General features: G+C 35.3%; 1 long non-coding RNA gene across 1 annotated transcript in view; it reads right to left on the reverse strand.

Annotated features, from left to right (window-relative positions):
- Positions 1-1,059: 1,059 nt before the first annotated feature.
- LOC114677466 (uncharacterized) overlaps positions 1,060-22,497 on the reverse strand; it is a 59,813-nt gene continuing 38,375 nt past the window's right edge. Inside the window, exon 3 of the long non-coding RNA XR_003728767.2 lies at positions 1,060-1,255. This is a non-coding gene — a long non-coding RNA (uncharacterized LOC114677466). The remainder of the gene's footprint in view (positions 1,256-22,497) is intronic.

The raw sequence follows: 22,497 nt of genomic DNA on the forward strand, positions 1-22,497 counted from the left end.
AAATTACAGATCCTATTCTATAGTTTTTTATTGATATAAATGTCTTATCACATATTACTGTTGAAGAGGATTCTAAGTGCTATGCAGTGTTTACCATCTAACACCATTAAACTCAAGTCAGATTCCTTTGTGCTGCTCATCACTACTTGGGAAAATAAAGAAAAAAATCTTTGAAGTAAGTGCCATTTATGTGAAAGAAATAATTTGGAAAGGAAATGTTCCTTTACAATATTTAATTTTATCAAATAATGTAGGGGGAAAATAGAGCTTGACTTTCCCTTTATGAAGGGAAAAAAAAATCCTCTTATTTTGTAAAGTAGTTCCAAGAGACAGCTGGCATATTCAACATATAACAACCACTCTAGGGAGCAATGAATACAAACACACACAAGAAAATCTGTCGTTCAATGGCTAATATTCATAAACTATCAACAGAGAAATGAATTTCATAATTCAGGCAGAAAACCTATTTGCTCAGTGTGTTGCTGATAAAACATGCAACATAAGCAAATTAGTAAAAGCCTAATGGTAGTAGGTCGATAGAGAGCTCTGCCGCTTTCCCCATAATCCCATTATTCAATTAAGCAATACTACAGGTAGAACGGGGGACACAATCATTATCACCAACAATGTTGCCATTCATGCATCTACCGTACGCCAAACTTCTCTTAGATTTTTGTGGAAGGTGTTTGTGTGTCATAAATAAATAAAAAGTCAAGACACATATAAATTACATCTATTATCCTTTCCAAGGGTGATTCAAAGAAAATGTCCAATCTAAGCTGAAACTCTTAGTTGAGTCTGGTAAAGATATACTTTTATGTCTTTCCTTATTATAAATATCTGGCTCATTGTTTTCCTCATGGCACTGACAAATTAAATTTATATCATTGTCATCAGTTCACGTCCACTTTGCATGCACTGGAGGCTTGGCATTGTGATTAGCCAAATCATTATCAAAAGAGTTACTTAACTCCATATCAAATGGAACTGACTCAATAGCTAGAGAGTAAACCTACCTCATCACAAGCTATTAAAATACAAAAGGGAGATTTGAGACCAGCCTGACCCAACATGGAGAAACCCCGTCTCTACTTAAAAAACATACAAAATTACCCGGGCATGGTGGCAAATGCCTGTAATCCCAGCTACTCCGGAGACTGAGGCAGGAGAATGGCTTGAACTCAGGAGGCGTAGGTTGCTGTGAGCAGAGATTGCACCATTGCACTCCAGCCTGGGCAACAAGAGTGAAACTCTGTCTCAAAAAAAAAAAAAAAAAAAAAAAATCATTGCATATTTGATTTGCTTTATTCCAATATACACATCATCAAAATTTGTTAAAGAAATACTAATGGTTGAATATTAAAACTTTTATTCTGTGTTATTAATATTACAAGATCCTTTCCAAGGGATGCCAAAAACACAGATTTCAAATATCCAGTGCTGTTTCTTATTATGTTTAAGTCAAGTGTACCACGTGCATTTTAGGTGAATTGAAGATACAGATAAAAATCATCCCTTTAACTGATTATAATGTTGCATTCAAATGAATGGATAATTAAATTCCATCTTCTTTCACTAGTGTAGTAACTCATGTAAAGGTGCTCCCATTAAAATGCACAATTTTATAATACGGCTTTTGCAAAGATTAGAGGAAGTCTATGGTCCCTTTAATCTTGGGGATTCTAATTCATAGCAGTACTTTCTAATGTGATAGATGTGTTGTATTTTTGATGAGAGGAGTTGCTGCCTTGCTTATCTGCATGTGATCTTTTGCCTTAGGCGCCCGAGAAGTTCTTTTATAAGAAGGAAAAATTCCAGAAGTCGGGCTTCAGAACACTCTGCTATGGCTGTTGCTTCACTCATTCCATCCTCATGCCCAATTCAGTCTCTACTCATGCGTTGTACAAGGGAGTGAAATTTTGTTCTCAGGTGCTGGTATTCCTCAACGAAGGAGCACATACCTTTGGGAAAGACCCAGAGAAACTAAGGCTGATATGAAAACACAGACTTTTGTATGAATCATAAATAATGCAAAGTTAGTTTGAGACTCTTCAATAAAAATATAAAGGTGGTCATCAATATAAAAGACCAAAATAAATTTCAAACATGAAAGCCCGATGAAGATTTGAAGAGGTCCAACACTCTAAAATGATCATGTCCCCACCTCCCCACTCATCCATATTATAAATTTAGAATAAAAACAATACCGAAACATAAAATAAGTATCAGGAGATCCAACAAAGGTTTTATTTTCTTAACGTATTTTTAATGTCGACATGAAAGTCTTTGCCATGCTCTGCCAAAATATTTTGGAAGTCATACCATGCTGGTGTCAGCAAGCAAGCCTAATCTATTGATTAGACAATCTAGGCAGGGTAGTAGTTATCAGTTTATTTTCTTTATGGACACCTTGAACAACTGAGTAGTCTTAATCATAACACTTCATCTGGTGAGTCTTCAGTTTCTTTACCTATGAAAGAACAGGATGGCAAATAGGGTGCCTTGTTAACCTATATTATAAGGAATTGCCAGGAAAATAAGAAAGTACAGTGTTCAGTGCTGTTTCCTTTTCATAGATGAAGAAGTTTACTCAGAATTCTAATGCATCATTTGTCACACTCTTTAAAAGAAGCATAAAATGTTGAAATGGCAAGTGAAAGAAATTTCTGGCTAAATTTTCCCGGTATTTGTGCCACTTCTACCACATACAAGCACTACAATCCAGCTCCATTGTAGTTCTCAATAGAGAATTTTGTGTGACAAACACATTTTTTAAATATCAAGGAACATACGGAGAAATTGGCTATTTATTTTTTCATAATGACATCTTGTCATTCTCAATTATGAATGAACTACTAAATAATGACATCATAGTATCTACTATACAGATTGTCCCTTTTCTGCCTGGTAGATAACATAAACAAATGGGTAACATTATTACTAATCCCATACCAGTATTTCTTTATCTCAAAAAAATCCCATACAAGTGATAGAAACCAGATCTGGCAAATACTGAGTTAATTATACTATCACAAAAAGTTCATCTGGATAATTGATGATTTTTCATAATGTTTATTATTTAAATTGCCACTGTAATATTTCCTGCCACTATTGGAGGTAAGGAATATTTACTGGCTTTTTCTTTTTTAATAGAAATTATGAAGGATAATGAATCCAACTCTACTTTGATAGTACAGCCTGTAAGGCAGATTGCTAAATTACCAAGTCAAGGGTCTCGTAATCAAAGCTGGGAGTTGAAAGGGGCATTAATAATTACCAAGACATGGAATTGAAAACTCAAATACCTATCAGAGCCAGGTGGATAATGTAAAGTAGCACATTTCAGCTCGTATGTCCGTCTAATGTATACAGTAGCTATATAGCTTTAGACAATGGCTGCCATTGCAATACTGCAAGCTAAGGTTGCCATTTTTCAAGAGAAGCCAAAATGTTTATTTTTATGTGAAATCTTTCTATCACGTATTATTTCACTTTTGTTTGGTGCAAGTCATTTTGTTTCTTCAACTGTAAAATTATCACCTCCTTGAAAATAGGAGCCAAGACTATCATTCTCCATCTTCAAAAAGCATTAGCTGAGAGCAATAAAGAAAGCACTCAATGAATGTTGTTGATTGACTGACGGACACACTAATTGCTTGTATGTTTTTCAGGGCAGAGTAGGCTGCTGTCTATGGAGTTAATATTCAAAACTGTAAAAATATAAGCTCTTAGGATTGAAAGAATATCCAAGAATCTCAACATAGAAGAGTGTGGCCATGGCGGAAAGTAGCTGTGTTGGCAGCAATAAGATGATGTATTTTTGAGCAAAACCTTAATCTGAAGACGGAAAGTAGCCATTAATCATCTTGGAAATATACACACATATAATGGAGAAATATTAAGCTCATATCAAAAGACAGATTATTATTAAATTTAAATTTTTCGCTATTAATAACTCCTTGGCATTTCGTAGGGAAAAAAGTGACATTGAACATCTAATCACAAATTTAAAGTTACATTTTTAAAAAATTTAACCCTCTTAATTCAAAAGGTATCCTCACAGCTGGTTACATCATGTAAATAAAATGAAATATCTAGAGGAGAATTTTCCTAATAGAAATAGAAAGTGAGTCACTTTTGTAATTTTAAACTTTAGCAGCCACATTTTTAAAAAAGTAGAATGAAACAGGTAAAATTAATTTTAATAATACATTTTACTGACCCAATGTATCCAAAATATCCTTCACCATGTAATCAGTATAAAAATTATATACAAGATATTGTACATTTTTTAATGTCTCTGAAATATTTACCACATAGCTGTCTTTGAACAAGACACATTTCAAATACTCAAATTTGCATATACAGTACAGACATAGAGGAAAACTGCTTTCTCTATACATGTTAGACAAAATCCAATACTGACAATATTGTCTCCATAAATGATAACTGTCTTTAGAAAAAAATGGCTCATGTTTCTGGGAAAACTGTGACAAGAATGACTTCGGTAGCTCAAACCTGGGCTTCTCCTTCTTTGAAATGTTATAAAAGTCAGTAGCAGAATTTCCCCTTCCGGTATTTGTGCTCTTTTAGTGACTTATAAGTCAAACATGAACTCACAAAATAGTTTAAGTCACAAATGTTTTCTTAGAAAGCCACTGTATCTTCTTTCAATCATACGATGGTGGTTATGAGTTACTGTCTATTCCTTCTCAGCGGGGGGTTCATCCTATTTCAGAAGGCTTTGCTTACCTTATAAATTGTCTTTTAGGAAAGCCAATATAGCAAGTAAATTCCAAATGTATAGTCACAGAAACAGTTAAACTTGGTATTCTTATCTACATCTTAAAAGATCCATCTTTTTCCTGAGAATTAGTACATTTGTAGTAATTTATGTTTATGTGTTACAAACCTGGATTGCTACTCTCGTTATACAAAGTGAACAAGACTGCTGCACTTAATAAATATTTGTTACAGTAAGCAAATAACTACTTGAACTTAGTGTTTTTATATTATTGAGATTACTTTTTCTCATATCTGCAGACTCAAGTGTACTCTCATTCTGATAACATGGGGGAAAGGAGCAAATGCACATATTTCTTTTCTACTTCTTTGCCATATTTTGGACAATCCATTTGCAAATGAAATGCTAATCTTGAAAATACTGGTATTTTACATTTTAGTACAACAATTGTGAGGTGAGAGCTGTCTGTGTGTGCGCATGTACGTGCCTTTGGGTGTGTGTTGTTTTTGTGTCTTCACGCTCCCTACGTTTGTTGAAGCCAGAAGGAAAAGGAAAGAGGCATGTGAAAAAGAAAGGGAGGTATTGAGGAAATGGGGTGTGAACTCCTGTGTTAACAATGAGGACTATAGGCTCTTTTTGTGACTTAAGATAGAAAGAGTAATTTCATCAAGAGCCCAACACAGACCTTCAGGAGTGCTTATCAAGCGTCTTCAGAGAGGAAGCGGCCATTTTTTGTTTTTGCAAAACAAACAAACAGTGCTTGTTTTTGCAGCCCTGAACTAAGATCTCACCCACTGTATCCCTCTGGTTTTCAAACCTCCTCCCTGGATCCGGTAGCAGGTGTGAGGGAATTGAAAACAAAATGTTTAAACTAAGGAGTCCCTGTCCCATGTAAGAAGCTCTGCTACCCTTTGAGTTCTTGGAGAGGCACTGGTTGAGGTCAGCAACATCATTCTATGAAGTGACTATAGCAAACTGGCAGACAAGCCCCAAAGTCATAGAGAGTCTAAAAAGTGAAATATATGTTTCGTCATTTTTGTTAAGTTTAATATTTTGCATTTGTTTATATAGATTAAATCCCGTCAAATAAAAGTTTCCATCTGGATAAAAGGAAACCAAAACATAGAAGTGCAAGTTCTGTGACTGGAATATTTGAAGTTGGGAGAAAAGATAATCCCCCTCCTGTTCGGAGACAGGGATTTTTGCAATCAGGAGTCTATCCATTTTTCAAACCCTGAGGCCTGTTAGAAACAACTTCTTCCTTAGGCTATACAGTTTCATCTCTTCTCTTTGAATCACTCAACCCCAGCAAAGAAAAGCTGCAAACCAAATTTAAGCATTACACAATCTAAGTGCACAGGATGGGCCCGCAGGTACATAATTAGGTGCATTCTGAATGTCCATGTAAGGTTCCTGAGTCTGCTTTATTTTAATGTGGTGATTATTGTTCAGTTTATAAGACCTTATGAGAACTGAGTCATTTGGGTTGCAGCTTTGTGTTTGCTCCTATGAGAATGGCTAGTATGAAGGAAAGGGAAAAGGCTTGTGCAATACAAATCTATGATTATAAATAACCTCATTTTTCAAGTGACAATTCATTTGAGGGGGCCTACTAAATACTGACACGTCTCCTCAAATCCAAAAAAAAATCATATTACCCTCATTATAGGAATGGATCACACCAACACAGTCTCCTAAAGAATGATGAAAGAATCTTCCTCTGTCCTCCCTCAGTCTCTGACTCTGATGCACAGTGCATGCACATACACAACACACACTCTCATATATCACAAACATACACACACACAGCACATGCAATCACATACACAAACACATACACACACACTATATACACAGAAACATACACTGTTTTATATGAACATTTGACATCGTTTTTCCTAATAGTTGTTGCTTTTTCAGGAAAACAGCTTCATCATTTTCTACACCTATTAGGCAATTTACTCATCTTTCTAAGACTAAATTCCCATGTAAAATAAGAATCATAATCATAATTCTATATAGCACTATTATGAGAATTCAATAAAGTGAAGCATACAAATTATTTGGAAAAGTCCTTGGTATATGATAAGGGATCAGTAATGCTGAAAATTGTTAATATATATTTTTATACCCTGAAGCAATGGTTGTCCTTCTGAAACACTTCTATCTCATTTCTGAAAAGAATTGGAGAATAATATCCTGAACACAAGGTACAATTTAGTCTGGTAATTATTGCATGGATTTTATTTTTGTGTTATACATTTACAGAAAATTCTTCAGAAATCTTTCCTATCTCTACAGTAATGTGATAATCTGGTCTTAATTCTGTTTCCAGTTGAAAAAGCCATGGGTGGACTGGTAGTGAGTTGTCCTCTGATAAATACACATGCATACCTTGGAGATATTGTGAGTTTGGCTCAGAATCACTGCAATAAAATGAATATTGCCATAAAGCTAGTCACACATGTTTTTTGGTTTCTTAATGCATATAAAAGTTATGTTTACACTATACTGTGCAATAGCATTATGTCTTTAAAATGTACATACTTTAATTTAAAAATACCTTATTGATAAAAAATGCTAACGACTAACTGAGACTTTAGCAAGTCCTAATCTTTTCATTGCTGGAAGGTCTTATCTCTGTGTTGATGTTTGCTCACTGACAAGGGAGTGATTGTGGCAATTTTTAAAAGTAAGACTACAATGAAGTTTGCTGCATTAATTGACTCTTCCTTGCACAAAAGAGTTCTCTGTGGAATATGATGCTGTTTGTTAGTATTTTACCCACTGCTATAGTTTGGATGTCTGTCCCCTCTTAATTGCGTGTTGAAATGTGATCCCCAGTGTTGGAGATGGGGCCTAGTAGGAGGTGTTTGGGTCAAGGGGGCAGAGCCCTCATGAATGGCTTGATGTCATCCTCACAGTAATGAGTGAGCTCTTGCTCTGTTAGTTCATATGAGAGCTGATTATCTAAAATAACCTGGCATCTCTCTCTTGTTCCTCCTTTTGCCATGTGACATGTGTGCTCCCAGTTTGCCTTTCACCATGAGTAAAAGCTTCCTGAGGCCTCACCAGAAGTAGTGTAGATGCTTACATAACCTTCATGAACCATGAGCCATTCTTATACAGCCTGCAGAACCATGAGCCAAATAAATCTCTTTTCTTTATGAATTACCCAGTCTCAGGTATTCCTTTATAGCAACATAAAACTGACTAACACACACACACTAGAACTTCTTTCAAAATTGAAATAAATTCTCTCAAACTCTGTCACTGCTTTATCAAAAAAGTTATATAATACCCTAAATCTTTTGTTGTCCTTTTAATAATGTTCATACCATCTTTGCCAGGAATAGATTCTATCTCAAGAAACCACTCTCTTTGCTCAATAAGAATTGAGCAACTCTTCATCTGTTCAAGTTTGATCATGGGATTGCTGCAATTCAGTTACATCTTCAAGTTCCATTTTTAATCTCACTTTTCTTAGTATTTACAGCATGTCTGCAGTTACTTCTTCCACTGAAGCTTGAACCACTCAAAGCTATGTCTTAGTGCTTTAATCAAATTTTTATAAATTCCTATTATTGTAGACATTTCTACTTCCTTTCGTGAATCATGGATATTCCTAATGGATTTAGAATGGTGAATGCTTTCCAGAAAGTTTTCAGTCTACTTTGCCCAGACACATCAGAGAAATCACTCTCTATGGCAGCTACAGCTTTAAAAAATGTATTTCTTAAAAAATAAGACTTAAAAGTCAGAATTAGTCTTTGATCCATGGACTGTGGAATGAATGCTGTGTTAGCGAATACGAAAACAACACTGATCTCTTTGTGCATATTTGTCACAGCTCTTGACTGACTAGGTACATTGTCCCTGAGCAATACTATTTTAAAAGGAATCTTTTTTCCTGAATAGTAGGTCTCAACAGTGGACTTAAAATATTCAGTAAACCATATTTCAAACAGATGTGCTATCATCCAGGATTTGTTGTTCTGTTTATAAAGTACAGACAGAGCAAATATGGCATAATTCTTAAGGGACTTAGGATTTTCAAAATGATAAATGAGCATTGACTTCAACTCAAAGTTACCAACTGCATTACCCCCTAACAAGAGAGTCAGCCTGTCCTTTGAAGTTTTGAAGCAGGCTTTGACTTCCCCTCTCTAGCTATGAAAGCCTTAGATGGTATCTTCTTCCAACAGAAGACAGTTTTGTCTACATTGAAAATTTGGTGTTTCATGTAGCTATCTTCATTGATGTTCTTAGCTAGATCCTCTGGATAACTTGCTGCAGTTTCTACATCAGCACTTGTTCTTCTTGCATTCTTATGTTATGGAGATGGCGTATTTTCTTAAACCTCATGATCTGACTGCTCTCAGCTTTCAACATTTTTTCTTCAACTTCCTTATCTCATAAAATTAGAGAAAGTTAGGTCCTTGTTTTGAATTATGCCTTGGCTTATGGGAATATTGTAGCTGGTTTGATCTTCTATCCAGGCCACTAAAACTTTCTCCATATCAGCAATAAGACTATTTTTCTTTCATGATCATTTATGTGTTCACTGGAATTGAAGTTTTAATTTTCTTAAAGAACTTTTCCTTTGCACTCACAACTTTGCTAACTATCTGTAGCAAGAGACCTGGCTTTCAGCCTATCTCTTCTTTTGACCTGGCTTCCTTACTAAGCTTAATCATTTATTTCTAGCTTTTAATTGGAAGTGGGAGATGTATAACTCTTCCTTTCACTTGAATACTTAGAGGCCATTGCAGTGTTATTAATTGTCCTAATTTTAATAATACTCTGTTTCAGGAAACAGGGATGCTTGAGGAGAAGGAGAGAGAAGGTGGGACACCCAGTCATCAAAGCAGACAGAACACATGCAAAATTACTAAGTTCACTATCTTATATGGGCATGACTTGTGGTGCCCCCAAAACAATTACAATAGTAATATAAAAGATCATTGATCACAGATCACCGTAACAGATGTAATAAAATGGAGCAATTTTAAAATATTGCAAGATTACCAAAATGTGACACAGAGACCCAAGGTGAGCACACACTATTAGAAAAATGGTGTCAATAGATTTGTTCCATGCAGGGTTGTTGCATACCTCCAATTCATTAAAAATACAAAAGCCCTGGAAGACAGCCTAGGCAATACCATTCAGGGCATAGGCAAGGGCAAGGATTTCATGATGAAGATGCCAAAAGCAATTTTGACAAAAGTAAAATTTAACAAATGAGATCTAATTAAAGAGCAAAAGAAACTATCAACAGAGTAAACAGACAACCTGCAGAATGACAGAAAATTTTTGCAAACTGTGCATTCAACAATGGTCTATATTCAGCATCCATAAGGAACTTAAACAAATTTACAAGAAAAAAACATACAACCTTATAAAAAGTGGGCAAAGAATATAGACACTTTTCAAAAGAACACATACATGTGGTCAATGATCAGTCATATGAATAAAAGCTCAATATCACTGATTGTTAGAGAAATGCAAATCAAAACCACAATGAGATACCATCTGACACCAGTCAGAATGGCTACTATTAAAAAGACAAAAAAATAACAGATGCTGATGAGGTTGTGGAGAAAAAGGAATGCTTATACACTGTTGGTGGGAGTTTAAATTAGTTCAACCATTGTGGAAGACAGTGTGGTGATTCCTCAAAAATCTAGAAGCAGATTAAATATAGCATAATTCTTAAGTGACCTAGGATATACCAATTACTTGGCATATACCCAAAGGAATATAAGTCATTCTATTATAAAGACACATGCATGTGTATGTTTATTGCAGCACTATTCACAACAGCAAAGACATGGAATCAACCTAAATGCCTATCAATGATAGAATGAATCAAGGAAATGTGGTACATATACACCATTGAATTATATGCAGCCACAAAAAAGAATGAGATCATGTCCTTTGCAGGGACATGGATGGAGCTAGAAGCCATTATCTTTAGCAAACTAAGACAGGGACATAAAAACAAATACCACTTGTTCTTACTTATAAGTGGGAGCTAAATGATGAGAACTCACAGACACAAGATGGGAAACAACAGACATTGGGTCCTACTGTAGGTTGAGGGGGTGGGAGGAAGAAGAAGATCAGGAAAAATGACTAATAGGTACCAGGCTTAATACCTGGGTGATAAAATAATCTGTAAAACAACTCCCCATGACACAAGTTTACCTATGTAACAAGCCTGCACTTGTAACCTTGATCTTAAAATAAAAATAATATATCTGTGAAGTGCAATAAGACAACGTGAATAAAACAAGCTATATTTATATAATAAAGATAAATATATAAATACATTTCATATAAATAATAAATAATTATATAACAAGACTATTTATCAGTATAGTTATATAAGGCTCTGCACAGATATTCTGGGACGCCACAGATGGAAACGTCAATATGCTATCATATGTGCTAAGTTTATGCCAAAAAAAAAAAAGAATGAAACACAAAGAAGTACTTAAGCCACCACATTAAAGTAATAATTTGCCAAGCACACAAAAATGTATTTTTAGACTTGCTTTTATTTACAGTCATGCTCCTTTGTAATATTGTCAAACATCAAGTAGGGACTGAATAGACTGATTGGCTCAAAAGACTCTCTGCTTTGTAATTTTCACTTCTAAGACTCTGGCTTTCCAACATGTGATTTTCTTCAGGCTGGTTCAACTAGCCTGCGTGAAACATTCGGTAAATTAATTACCTATACTGCAGGCTGCTTAATAAACAGCCAACAAAAGACTGTGGTTAACCCTTAGGGAGTTTAGCCATTAGTAAGTAAGAGTACTCGTGATTACCAAAATGCACCTTATCGTATGGAGTCTATTCCTAATAAATCAAGAAAAATCCCTGTCTAGTATTTTCCATGGAGTATAATGGCTATAATTTAAAGAAAAGAAATAGTGAGCCTTTCTCAGGCGCAGGCAACATTTTCCTCATTCTTTGATTTTAGTTAACGTAGAGAAGAAAAATTTGAATGAACTTCCCAATGGTTTGGTTTGATGCTTTCGGTCTCTGCAGGGTATACTCTTTGGTACTGCTATGATTTGAATGTGTCTCCTAAAGTGCATGTGTTTAAAACTTAATCTTCAATGCAATATTGTTGGGAGATGAGGCCTAAGGGAAGAAATTTATGTCATGAAGACTCCACCCTCACGAATAGATTAATGCCAATTATAGAAGCACTTGAGGCTGTGAGTTCAATCTCTTGTTCTGTCTCATACTCTCTTTGCCTTTCTGGCATGAGATGACACAGCAAGAAGGCCCTCACCAGATGCAGCCCCTCAATCTTGGACTTCCCACCTCCAGAACTGTGAGTTAAATAAACATCTATTCTTTTTTTTTTTTTTTTGAGACAGAATCTTGCTCTGTCATCCAGGCTGGAGTGCAAAAGCACAATCTTAGCTCCCTGAAACCTCCACCTCCTGAGTTCAAGCAATTCTCCTGCCTCAGTCTCCTGAGCAGCTGGGATTACAGGCATGTGCCACCACACCCAGCTAATGTTTTTGTAATTTTTAGTAGAGGAGGGATTTTGCCACGTTGGCCAGGCTGCTCTCGAACGCCTGACCTCAGGTGATCTGCCTGCCTTGGCCTCCCACAGTGCTTTATAAATTACCAGTTTGTATTATTTTCTTTATAGTCACTTGAAAGGGACCAAGACAGAAAATTGGTACCAACAAATAGGGCTGTTGCTGTAATAAACACCTGAGAATGTGGAAGCAGCTTTGAAACTGGGCAATGGGCAAAGGTTGAAATAATTTAGAGGAGCATGCTAGAAAAGGCCTATCTTGCCATGAATAAAGAATTAAAGACAATTCTGATGAGGACTCAGAAGAAGAGAGCAGTAGAGAAATCCTAAATCTTCTTATAGATTACTTAAGTGGTAGTCATCAGAATGTTGCTAGAAATATGGACATTCTCATGAGGTTTCAGATAGAAATGAGAAACAGATATTAGAAAGTGAAGTAAAGGTCATCCTTTTTTTTGCGGCAGGGGGGAGACAGAGTCTTGCTCTGTCACCCAGGCTGGAGTGGTGCAGTGGTACAATCTCCTCTCACTGCAACCTCCACTTCCTGGGTTCAAGCAGTTTTCAGCCTCAGTCTTCTGAGTATCTGGGATTACAGGCACCCACTACCACGCCCAACGAATTTTTTGTACTTTTGGTAGAGATGGAGTTTCACCATCTTGGCCAGCCTTGTCTTGAACTCCTGACTTCGTGATCCACCCTTCTCAGCCTCCCGAAGTGCTGGGATTACAGGCGTGAGCCATCGCCCCTGGCCAAGGCCATCCTTTTTATACAGTTGCAGAGAACTTTGCACTAGGACTTTGTAAAAGGCAAAACTTAAGATGATGAACTAGGATATCTGGCAGAAGAAATATCTAAGTGGCAAAGAATTCAAGACGGTGCATGACTTATTTTAGTCACTTGCAGTAAAATGAGAGAAAATAAAATTGGTTTAAAGGCAAAATTTATAATTAAAAGGGAATCAGACAGAAAAATTTGGAAAGCTCTCAGTCTGGTCATATAATGAATAAAAAAGCATGTTTGGGAGAGAATATTAAGGGTGTAGCCCAGCATTTGTTTGCAAGAGAGATCAATATGGATAGGAGAAAATCAGGTTCTACTCATCAGAACAAAGGGAGAATGACTCCAAAAACATTTTGGAAATCTTTGAAGCTGCTCCTGCCATCAAAGGCCCAGAGCTCCAGGAGGGCAGAATGGTTTCAGTAGATGGAACCAGAGCACAGTCTGGAAACTCACTACTCAGGGCCACATCAGGCCTCTGTTCCCCACATTCCTGCACAGTATTCCTTGGTCACCTCAGTTGTGGCTCAAGTGGGCCCAGGTGTGGTTGGGCGATCATTCCATAAGGAGCAAGCTGTAAGTCTTGGCAATGTCCATGTGGTGCTGACTCCACAGACGCACAGAATTTGAGAGCTGTAGGGCCATAGTGGCCTCCACCTAAATTTCAAAGAATGTCCCAGATAGACTGGGGGAGCAAGTGGAGATTTGTCACAAAGGAAGAGCCATTGCAGGGAGACATCAATAGGGCAATGCCTCGTGGAGCCAGGAGAGCAAGGCAAATCCTAAGAACTCAGAACTGTAGAGCTACCAGCATGCAACTCCAGCCTTGGTGGGCTACAAGCACTAGACTCTAATCTGTAAGAGTTGCTGGGTAGACAGCCCAGTAAAGCCATAGGGACAGGGCTGCCCAAGGTCTTGGGAGCCCAACTCTGTCCCAGCGTATCTAGGATGTGGAACATGGAGTCAAAAAAATTACCTTCCAGCTTTAAGACCTAATGTTGTTTTCCCTGTTGAGTTTTGGACTTACGTGGTAACTGCTACCCCTTTATTCTTGCTAATTTCTTCCTTGTGGAATGAAATTTCTATTCTATGTCTGTTCCACCACTGTATTTTGGAACTAGACAATTTGTTTAATTTCACAGGCTCACAGCTGGAGGAGAATATGGCTCAGGAAGAATCCTGCCTTGACTCTCACCCATATCTGATTTAGATGATGTGTTTGTCTGTTCTCATGCTGCTATAAAGAAATGCCTGAGACTGGGTAATTTATAAAGGAAAGAGATTTAAGTGACTCACAGTTCTGAATGGCTGGGGAGGCCTCAGGAAACTTACAATCATGACAGAAAAGGAAGCAAACACATCCATCTTCACATGGCAGCAGGACAGAGAAGTGCTGAGCAAAGTGGGGAAAGCTTCTTATAAAATCATTAGATCTTGTGAGAACTTACTGACTATCATGAAGACAGGATGGGGGCAACCACCCCCATGATTTAATTACCTCCCACCAGTTCCCTCCCAGGACACATAGAGATTATGGAAACTACAATTCAAGATGAAATTTGGGTAGAGACATAGCCAAACCATATCAGATGAGAATCTGGACATTGAACTTTTAGTTGGTGCTGGAATGAGTTAATACTTAGGGGACTATCAGGTTGAAAGAATTTATTTTGCATGTGAGAAGGACATGAGTTTTGAGGGCCAGAGATGAAGTGCTACAGTTTAAATGTGTCCCCTCTAAAGCATATATTGGAAATTTAATTCCCAATGCAACGGTATTGGAAGGTGTCACTTAATGGGAGGTGTTTCAATCATGAGGGCTTCACCTTCATGAATGTATTAATGAAGATTGTAAAAGGATTTAAGGCTGCAAGTTTGATCTTTTTTCTCTCTCACCCTCTTTTTGCCTTTCTACCATAGGATGGGTGAGAAGGCCCTCGCCAGATACGGCATCTTGATTGTGAACTTCCCAGCCACCACAACTGTGAGGCAAATAGGTTTCTGTTCTTCAAAATTTTCTCAGCTTGTGATATTCTGTTGTAGCAATACAAAACAAACTAAGACAGGTACCATTTGCAAACTCCCCTACAAATACTTTTAAATTGCCCATGCATCACTAAACTCTGGTAAGCATTGCCAAGGAGAACTCCTATTTATAATACCTCCTTTTCCCACTCTTTTTTTCCTCAAAACAGTATTCAGATTGCTGCTGGGATGATCTTTTTGTAAACAAAAATATGGCCATATCACTCTGTTAATTAAGATTCCTGATTTATTTACCATTATCTACTTGATAGAATCCAACTCCTGAGCATGGTTCTCTGGAAGCCACTATTGTCTACTCCCGTATTCTCACTTTCAAGTACTTTGCCATTGAATGTTTCTATGAGCCTAGAATTCACAACTATTAGTAGTTCCTGACGCAACTCATATTTTTATTCTTCCTACTACCAAGACTCAGCACATCTGTATTCGTTTGGTAGGGCTGCTGTAATAAAATATCACAAAATGGGTGGCTTAGACAACAAGAATGTATTGTCTCACAGCTCTGGAAGCAGGAATTCTGAAATCAAGGTGTCAACAGGGTTAGTTCCTTCTAAGGGCAGTGAGGAAGAATTTGTTTCAGGCTCTCTCCTAGTTCTGGTGGTTTGCCAGCTATCTTTGGTGTTCTTTGGTTTGTAGACGCATCACTCTGACCTCTGTGTTGATGTTCACGTGACATTCTCCTTGTATGCTGCTCTGTCTCCAAATGTACCATTTTGTAAGGACACCAGTCATATTGGATTAGGGCCTACCCTAATGATTTCATTTTAACATGGTAAAGGCCCTATCCCCAAATAAGTTTATAAAGTACTGGGGATCAGATTTTAATCCATGAATTTGTTAAGGAACTATTGAACCTATCACACCGGCCCTCTTCTTGGGTTATTCAGAACCCACTCCCACCCCATTACCTTTTCCTTATTTGGTGAGTTATTATATACCTGTCAAAATCTGTTGAGTAAGGTCCTCCTCTGGAAGCCTGCCCCAAATCTGTCACCCTTCACCTATCTCTTGTGATATGTACTTGCATTTATTCCACGGATTGATAATTTTCAATTTTATACCTATGCATATGATTGTTATGTATCCATATTATTATATTACACAAATATTATTATAGTATCCATCTTTTGCATTAGAAAGGTCTGTGAGGCCAGAGTTTTCTTATTATTCATATTCTTCACACCTAATATTGTGCCTAGCACATCGTAAGAGTTCGATATATGTTTGGAATGTTTTAAAGTTTGTTCTATAAAATGGAAAGGAGGCAAAAATCAAACACTGTTTTGAATCTTTTGAATAAACATTATAAAGAGAAATATTTTACCTATGCTAGGTTGCAAGTGCTTTGAAAGGAGTGAATGTAATGAAGATCTTATCAGTAAACAATACCTTTTGACTTATCCTTAGATACTTTAAAAGTGACAAATACGTTGAACACAATATAATTTCTTTAAAAAGAACAGTAGATATTCTAACCTATGTATGTGTTGCCCCTACCAAGAGTTTTACATGATCAGCTTACTTTCTTATAAAATAATCTATAGTCTCTAAAGGACGTTCTCAGGTTTTGAAAAAATAATTGATTGCAGGTTTTTAAACAATTTGGTAACATTTTGCGACAATCGAACATGCATTTAACTATGTGAAGGGAGAGCAAAATCCAGCAGTTAGAGGGAGCTTCCTCATTTAGGTAAACAGGCTCTCTGACACATGGTTTACCTCCACCCCCATTCCACCATCAGAATCAGGTGTACAATCGGGAAGGGAAAAACAGCATCCCTTCCCTTCTTCTGAAGCACACGCAAGGCAAGGCAGACCTTCAGAATATTTGTGTCTAAAGGAAACAATAACTACTTGGGACCTTGAGGAAACAGGAATTGAGCAAGGAACTTCCCACCACCATTCTAAATAATAAATAACGCCACAAACAATGCCTAATCTGCAAAACCATCCTTCTCTATGGAGAGGGATCACATCTTTGAGCATCTTTTAAAAATAAATAAATAATGATAGCAAAGCCAACAAGCAACAATAACAACAACAACAAAACCTTTGGAAGGCAAAAGTCTGGTTATTTTAAATTTAAGTACACTTGACAGATACTTAGTGATTGTGGGTATTCTGAAATATGTACAATTCATTGATTATCACATTGTACTTCGTCTACTAATTTTAGACATGTTTAAAATACTTTCTATATCATTTAAAGAAAATGATTGATTAGAAACCCATGACACTTTTGCTAGTATTATTTATGCACCACTTCTAGCATTTTTACAGTTTAACATTCTCAAAAGAAAAAAATGCTTTGAAAAGAAGTTGTTGCTATGATAATAGATATGGGATATGATAATAGATAATAGATATGATAATAGATATGGGATAAAGATGCACAATATCACTTAAATATATATTTACTATATATTTATTTATTTAAATTAGAAAAAACTATGGTATTTCAGACAATAAGACATATTCTCAGGTAAGAGTGAAAAAGAGTACTAAGTTGAATTAGTTACTTAAGTAGGTATCTCCTGAGGGAGGAAAAAAATAATCAAAAATAAACATTTTTATATTTTCAAAGCAGTGATTCCTATAGTTCACATAAATAATTGACATTTTACATTCTTTGTTCAAAACTACCTTATGAATTATTTCAATTATTTGTTTGCAGAATAAAGCACATAATTCAAATATTTTCATCAAAGGTGACATTGGGCCATCTCTTTTATGTAAATATTGTATTTTGTTTATTTTCAGCACAACTTCCTTGGTATATACTTTCTCTACCTTGCAGCTTGTTCAAATTTATTGACAGAACATGAACTCATTATGACCTTCATGGCTTAAAATAACTTTCACTTGTCATGTATGATCCTGTATTTGTACCTTTAAAATACCAGTCAAATTCTATGCTTTTCCCCATTTAACCACTTGCTTTGATCTTGCACCAATAGCTGTACCTTTAGAGACACAGAGAATCACGAAGTATATTTACGTATATCTGGGACATAAATGTGCCTTCACATAGTGAAGACAGCGTAATGTTCAGGGTTCTGGACTGGGAGTCTAAGCCTAAGTTGATTCTTCAGACTTGCCACATGTTTAAGAGCCCTTGAGCAAGTCACCGCACACAGGTCTCTGGCCTCCTCTGCTTTCCTAATTTTGAAATAAACACTTTGATCTAGATGAGCTCTAGGATCTCTTACATTATAAAATACAGAGACTTAGAGTGACCTGTTTCTACCTGGACAAAATGTAATTTGTTTAGAGAAAATGCTATGGCACTCTAAGGACTAATTTTAAGATGTTAGTAAATATTAGAAGCAAAGTCTGTTGACTCTGACTGTGTTTGGCTCTTGAAAAAGTAAAGCAAAGAACAGATACAATTACATCATCATAATCATTTAAATTACTGTAACTCTTCTGTTAGAGATAGCCTCAAATTGATGGAGAAACAACTCATTTATTATAACAACAACAAAATCACTCACAAGTAATATCCTTTTTAAGCTGTTTGCTTTGTTTTGGCATTATTTCATGAGGAGATTGAGAAGAAAATAAAATTGGAGATGGATTGGGAATACAATGAAGTAAAGATGTTTAAGAATAATACCCACGGCAGTGTAAATCCTAGAGCAAAGATGAACTGAATAAATTTGGAAGAAACTATATAAAGTCCTCATGTGAGCTACATTCCACAATGCGTTATCACGTGAGACTACAATAGCAATAAAATGCATGAGATGATTACATCTCCTGTCTCCAATTTAGTTAGAAGAGATATAAGCTTTATAATAAACTCACTTATTCATGGATATTCTAATACACTGACATAGTATAAAGATCATGCATGAATGTCATCAGTTTTTGCTATAAGCAACAACAACAACAAAAGCCAAGAACATTAATTTTTATCTCTCACTGCCACAAAAACACAGCGATTGCAAAGAAACAATCCTATGGGGTGCTTGTTAATAGACATTTTGTTTCATGCTTCAGAAGGGAATTCCTTTCCTTTATCAGAAAGCCAGTTAAAATTATACAATCATGACATTTAAAAAAAAAAATTCCTATACGAATTCCACAATCCTTTTTGACCATATTCTGCTAGTAAGTTAAACTTGCCACCACAATTTTAGCAATTTTCTGTTAATTGTAAAATGGATTGCTGAAAGCAGTAAGGAAACATTTTTCTGGGTGGGATATGATTTTCTTCCATCAGCCTTACCTAACTGGGGACCAATTATTCCCCTGAACACACAAAAATACAGCTTACATCTGTTTAGAAAGGAGTTGGAATAGCAGCCTTGGCTATAAAAGTGAAACTCTTTGTCTAAAACTCCCAGGAAATAGCAGGTATTTGAATATGAAATTCACACAAGAAAAGAAGGTTACGTTTCTAAGGTTTGTGTAGTATTTAAAAATAAAACTATGTTTGCATTAAGAGCACCCTTGCACTTAAAAACAACCAGTTTTAATTATTTGTATCACCTGCACATTTGTCATGTAACTATGTTTAAAATTTGCCTCAACAGTTAAATCTGGATGTTGAGGTGAAGGTATAGTTCCAAGAGTAGAAATCTATTGTTCATTCCTATTGGATCATTGCTTCTTTGGGTGTCAACAAAATTAACCAGAACAATATTTAAAGTTAGCACAGTTTCTATAAGGGAGGGTATTTGGAGAACAAGAATAGCTTGTTACTATTTGTTCCCAGTGGTGTCTCCTAGAATCAATAGATTTTGGAATCTCCTATTCCAAATTCAAGACCATCTCAAACATCAGAAAGCTCTAAGTGGCAATCAAAGAGCTATAATTATCTTTCACATGAAAGATATCATAGTTCATCAGGTCATTTGTCTAAGTAATAGAGATTGATAATATTTATTAATTATTGTGTATTTTTAAAATAATACATTAAAAGAGAGCATTTTAATCAAATTTATTGGATTCAAATATCAGTATTATTCAATTGACCTTGGGCCAATGCTTAACCTCTCTAGTTCTTAGCTTTCTTATCCACTAAAGGAGTCAAATAATTATTTATAGGTTATTTATTAACATTAAATGAAACTCTGCATGTAAGCAGCTTGTTACACTACATAGCACATATCAAATACCTGATTACTACTAAATGATAAGCACTGTCCTAGATTACAAGTCTGGATAACCAGTTATTTTCTTAAGGATGCTTTACCAATACTATACAAATACTATACAAAGTTATATCCTCATTGTTGCTTACAAACTATGACTGCCCAACCATTACTACTACTTTAGAAAGAATGTTCACTTACTACAAATATTAATGAAAACACTTATTTTAAACAGACTTCCTATGCTCTAAAAGAGTGATATTTTAAATTAGGCTTAGACCATGGCACATGTTCAAAAAAAGAGGTTAAAAGAAAGATTATCAAAGCAGAAGTGTAAGGGAAAAAATTATTTTATAAATCTATGATAATTTTTAAACCCTTTGAAATCTTAATTTTATAATCCAATCTATGCTCTATTTGACAATGGTAAATTTTGAAATCAGAGTAAGTCATTTACATTTACAAAAGTCATTTCATATTTTTATGAGGCTGATTCTTAATATATAAATTCCTTAAATTACATATGGAAGATTATAGTAGTCTCTTCTTTTTTGCGTTTTCTGAAAGTAAAACTAATAATATGTGAGATCTTCTCCACTTTATTTTGAAATTTGAAATACATCAATAATTGTAACTTATTTGAAATTTACATTTCACATTTTGATTTAATTTTGGTTGTAATTAATATATTTCCATTTTGTACATCATCTTATTATGAATTTAAAAATCCCTATTTCACTTAACTTCACGGTCATTTGAATGATTACGTAAGTTGACAGCCATTATGTTAAGTGAAATAAGCCAAGCACAGAAAGACAAACATCGCATGTTCTCACTCATACATGAGAGGTAAAAAGTGGATCTTATGAAGATAAAGAGTAGAGTGGTGGGAAGACTTGGAAAGATAGAGAGGATGGGAAGATGAAAGGGAAAAAATAATATAAGTATATTTATTACTACTGATCTGTACAATTAAAAATGGTAAAGATGGTAATTTTTGTATGCATATTTTACCCAACAAAAATGAATTCATAGAACCGTAAAAAAAATAATATATATGTAATTGAAAGAAAAAATCTCTATATTTTGTTCTTCCTTATATTAATAATTTAACAAATTTTGCTATATTTAGTAGCTTTTTTCTATGACATCTATTAATTTAATTTTCATCTTTTAATTCTTTATAAGATATTTTGAACCACATAATCTTATCAGATTTTAAAATTCCCTCTCACAAAACTGCTTGCAATTTTCTCACAGAAAGTATTCATTTAATACAATTTTTAAATTAGGACTTCTCAATAAATTATGAATATTCATGCCATATGCCCCCTTGATTGACTTAGGAAGGTACATGTTTTTATAATTGTCCAATGACAATGATTTTCACTTGTCCAAGGGCAGAGGGAGGCAACTGTAGACCTTGAGTCTTGTTTGCTCCTGGGAGAAGAAATAAAGAATTGCTGAAACATAAAAGAATAAAACTAAGATTATTGTAAGGGAAGAATGCTACAGATTTCCATCCTAGTGCTAAAGCTAGAAATAGAGAACAATAGTCCACATCCTGCTTTGTATTTTTTAAAATGTTTTCATGTTTATTGGTAAATCTCTTGGACTGTGACTTAGTTCCTCTAAATTAACATTATAATTTTATCTATATTTTAAAAATCAGTAAAAGAACTATAGGTCTAAATGGCATATAGATGCTTTAAGTAACTTTTATTTATTACAATAAATCTTATACCTGGTCCTTGACATTGCTCTAACACAGCCTGAAAAATAAAATATGGTCATTGCAATAAATGTTTTTAAGGTAGTAATAAAAATGCAATAAAATGTTGAATCTGCAAAAGTTTTATTTAAATAATAGTGTCAGTTCATGAAACTTTTTCTTAAAATTATTTTTCCTTGATCCCTGGCATCACTCTTTTATTAATTTAGTCTCAGAGGAATTCGGGCTGCAGTTCTCAGCCTTGGTATATATCTGGCTTGCGGTTTGTTTCTAAGAGGATACCTTCTGACTTAAGAGCATTTCACTAGCTAGCTGAAAATGGAGAGCAGGAAAATAAGGCTAAAAATAAACAAAAAGGATGAATAAAAATGCCCACAAATGCTTGAAAATGAAAATATATATACCTAAATAACTGAGGGAATGAAGAAATTACAATGGAAGTTAGAATTTATTTTGACCTAAATGCTAATGAAATTATGACATCAAATTTATGGAATGCAGCTTAAGCCCTGCTTAAAGAAAAGTTTAT

This window comes from Macaca mulatta, chromosome 4 (assembly GCF_049350105.2).
Source record: "Macaca mulatta isolate MMU2019108-1 chromosome 4, T2T-MMU8v2.0, whole genome shotgun sequence".
NCBI classification, from domain to species: Eukaryota; Metazoa; Chordata; class Mammalia; order Primates; family Cercopithecidae; genus Macaca; species Macaca mulatta.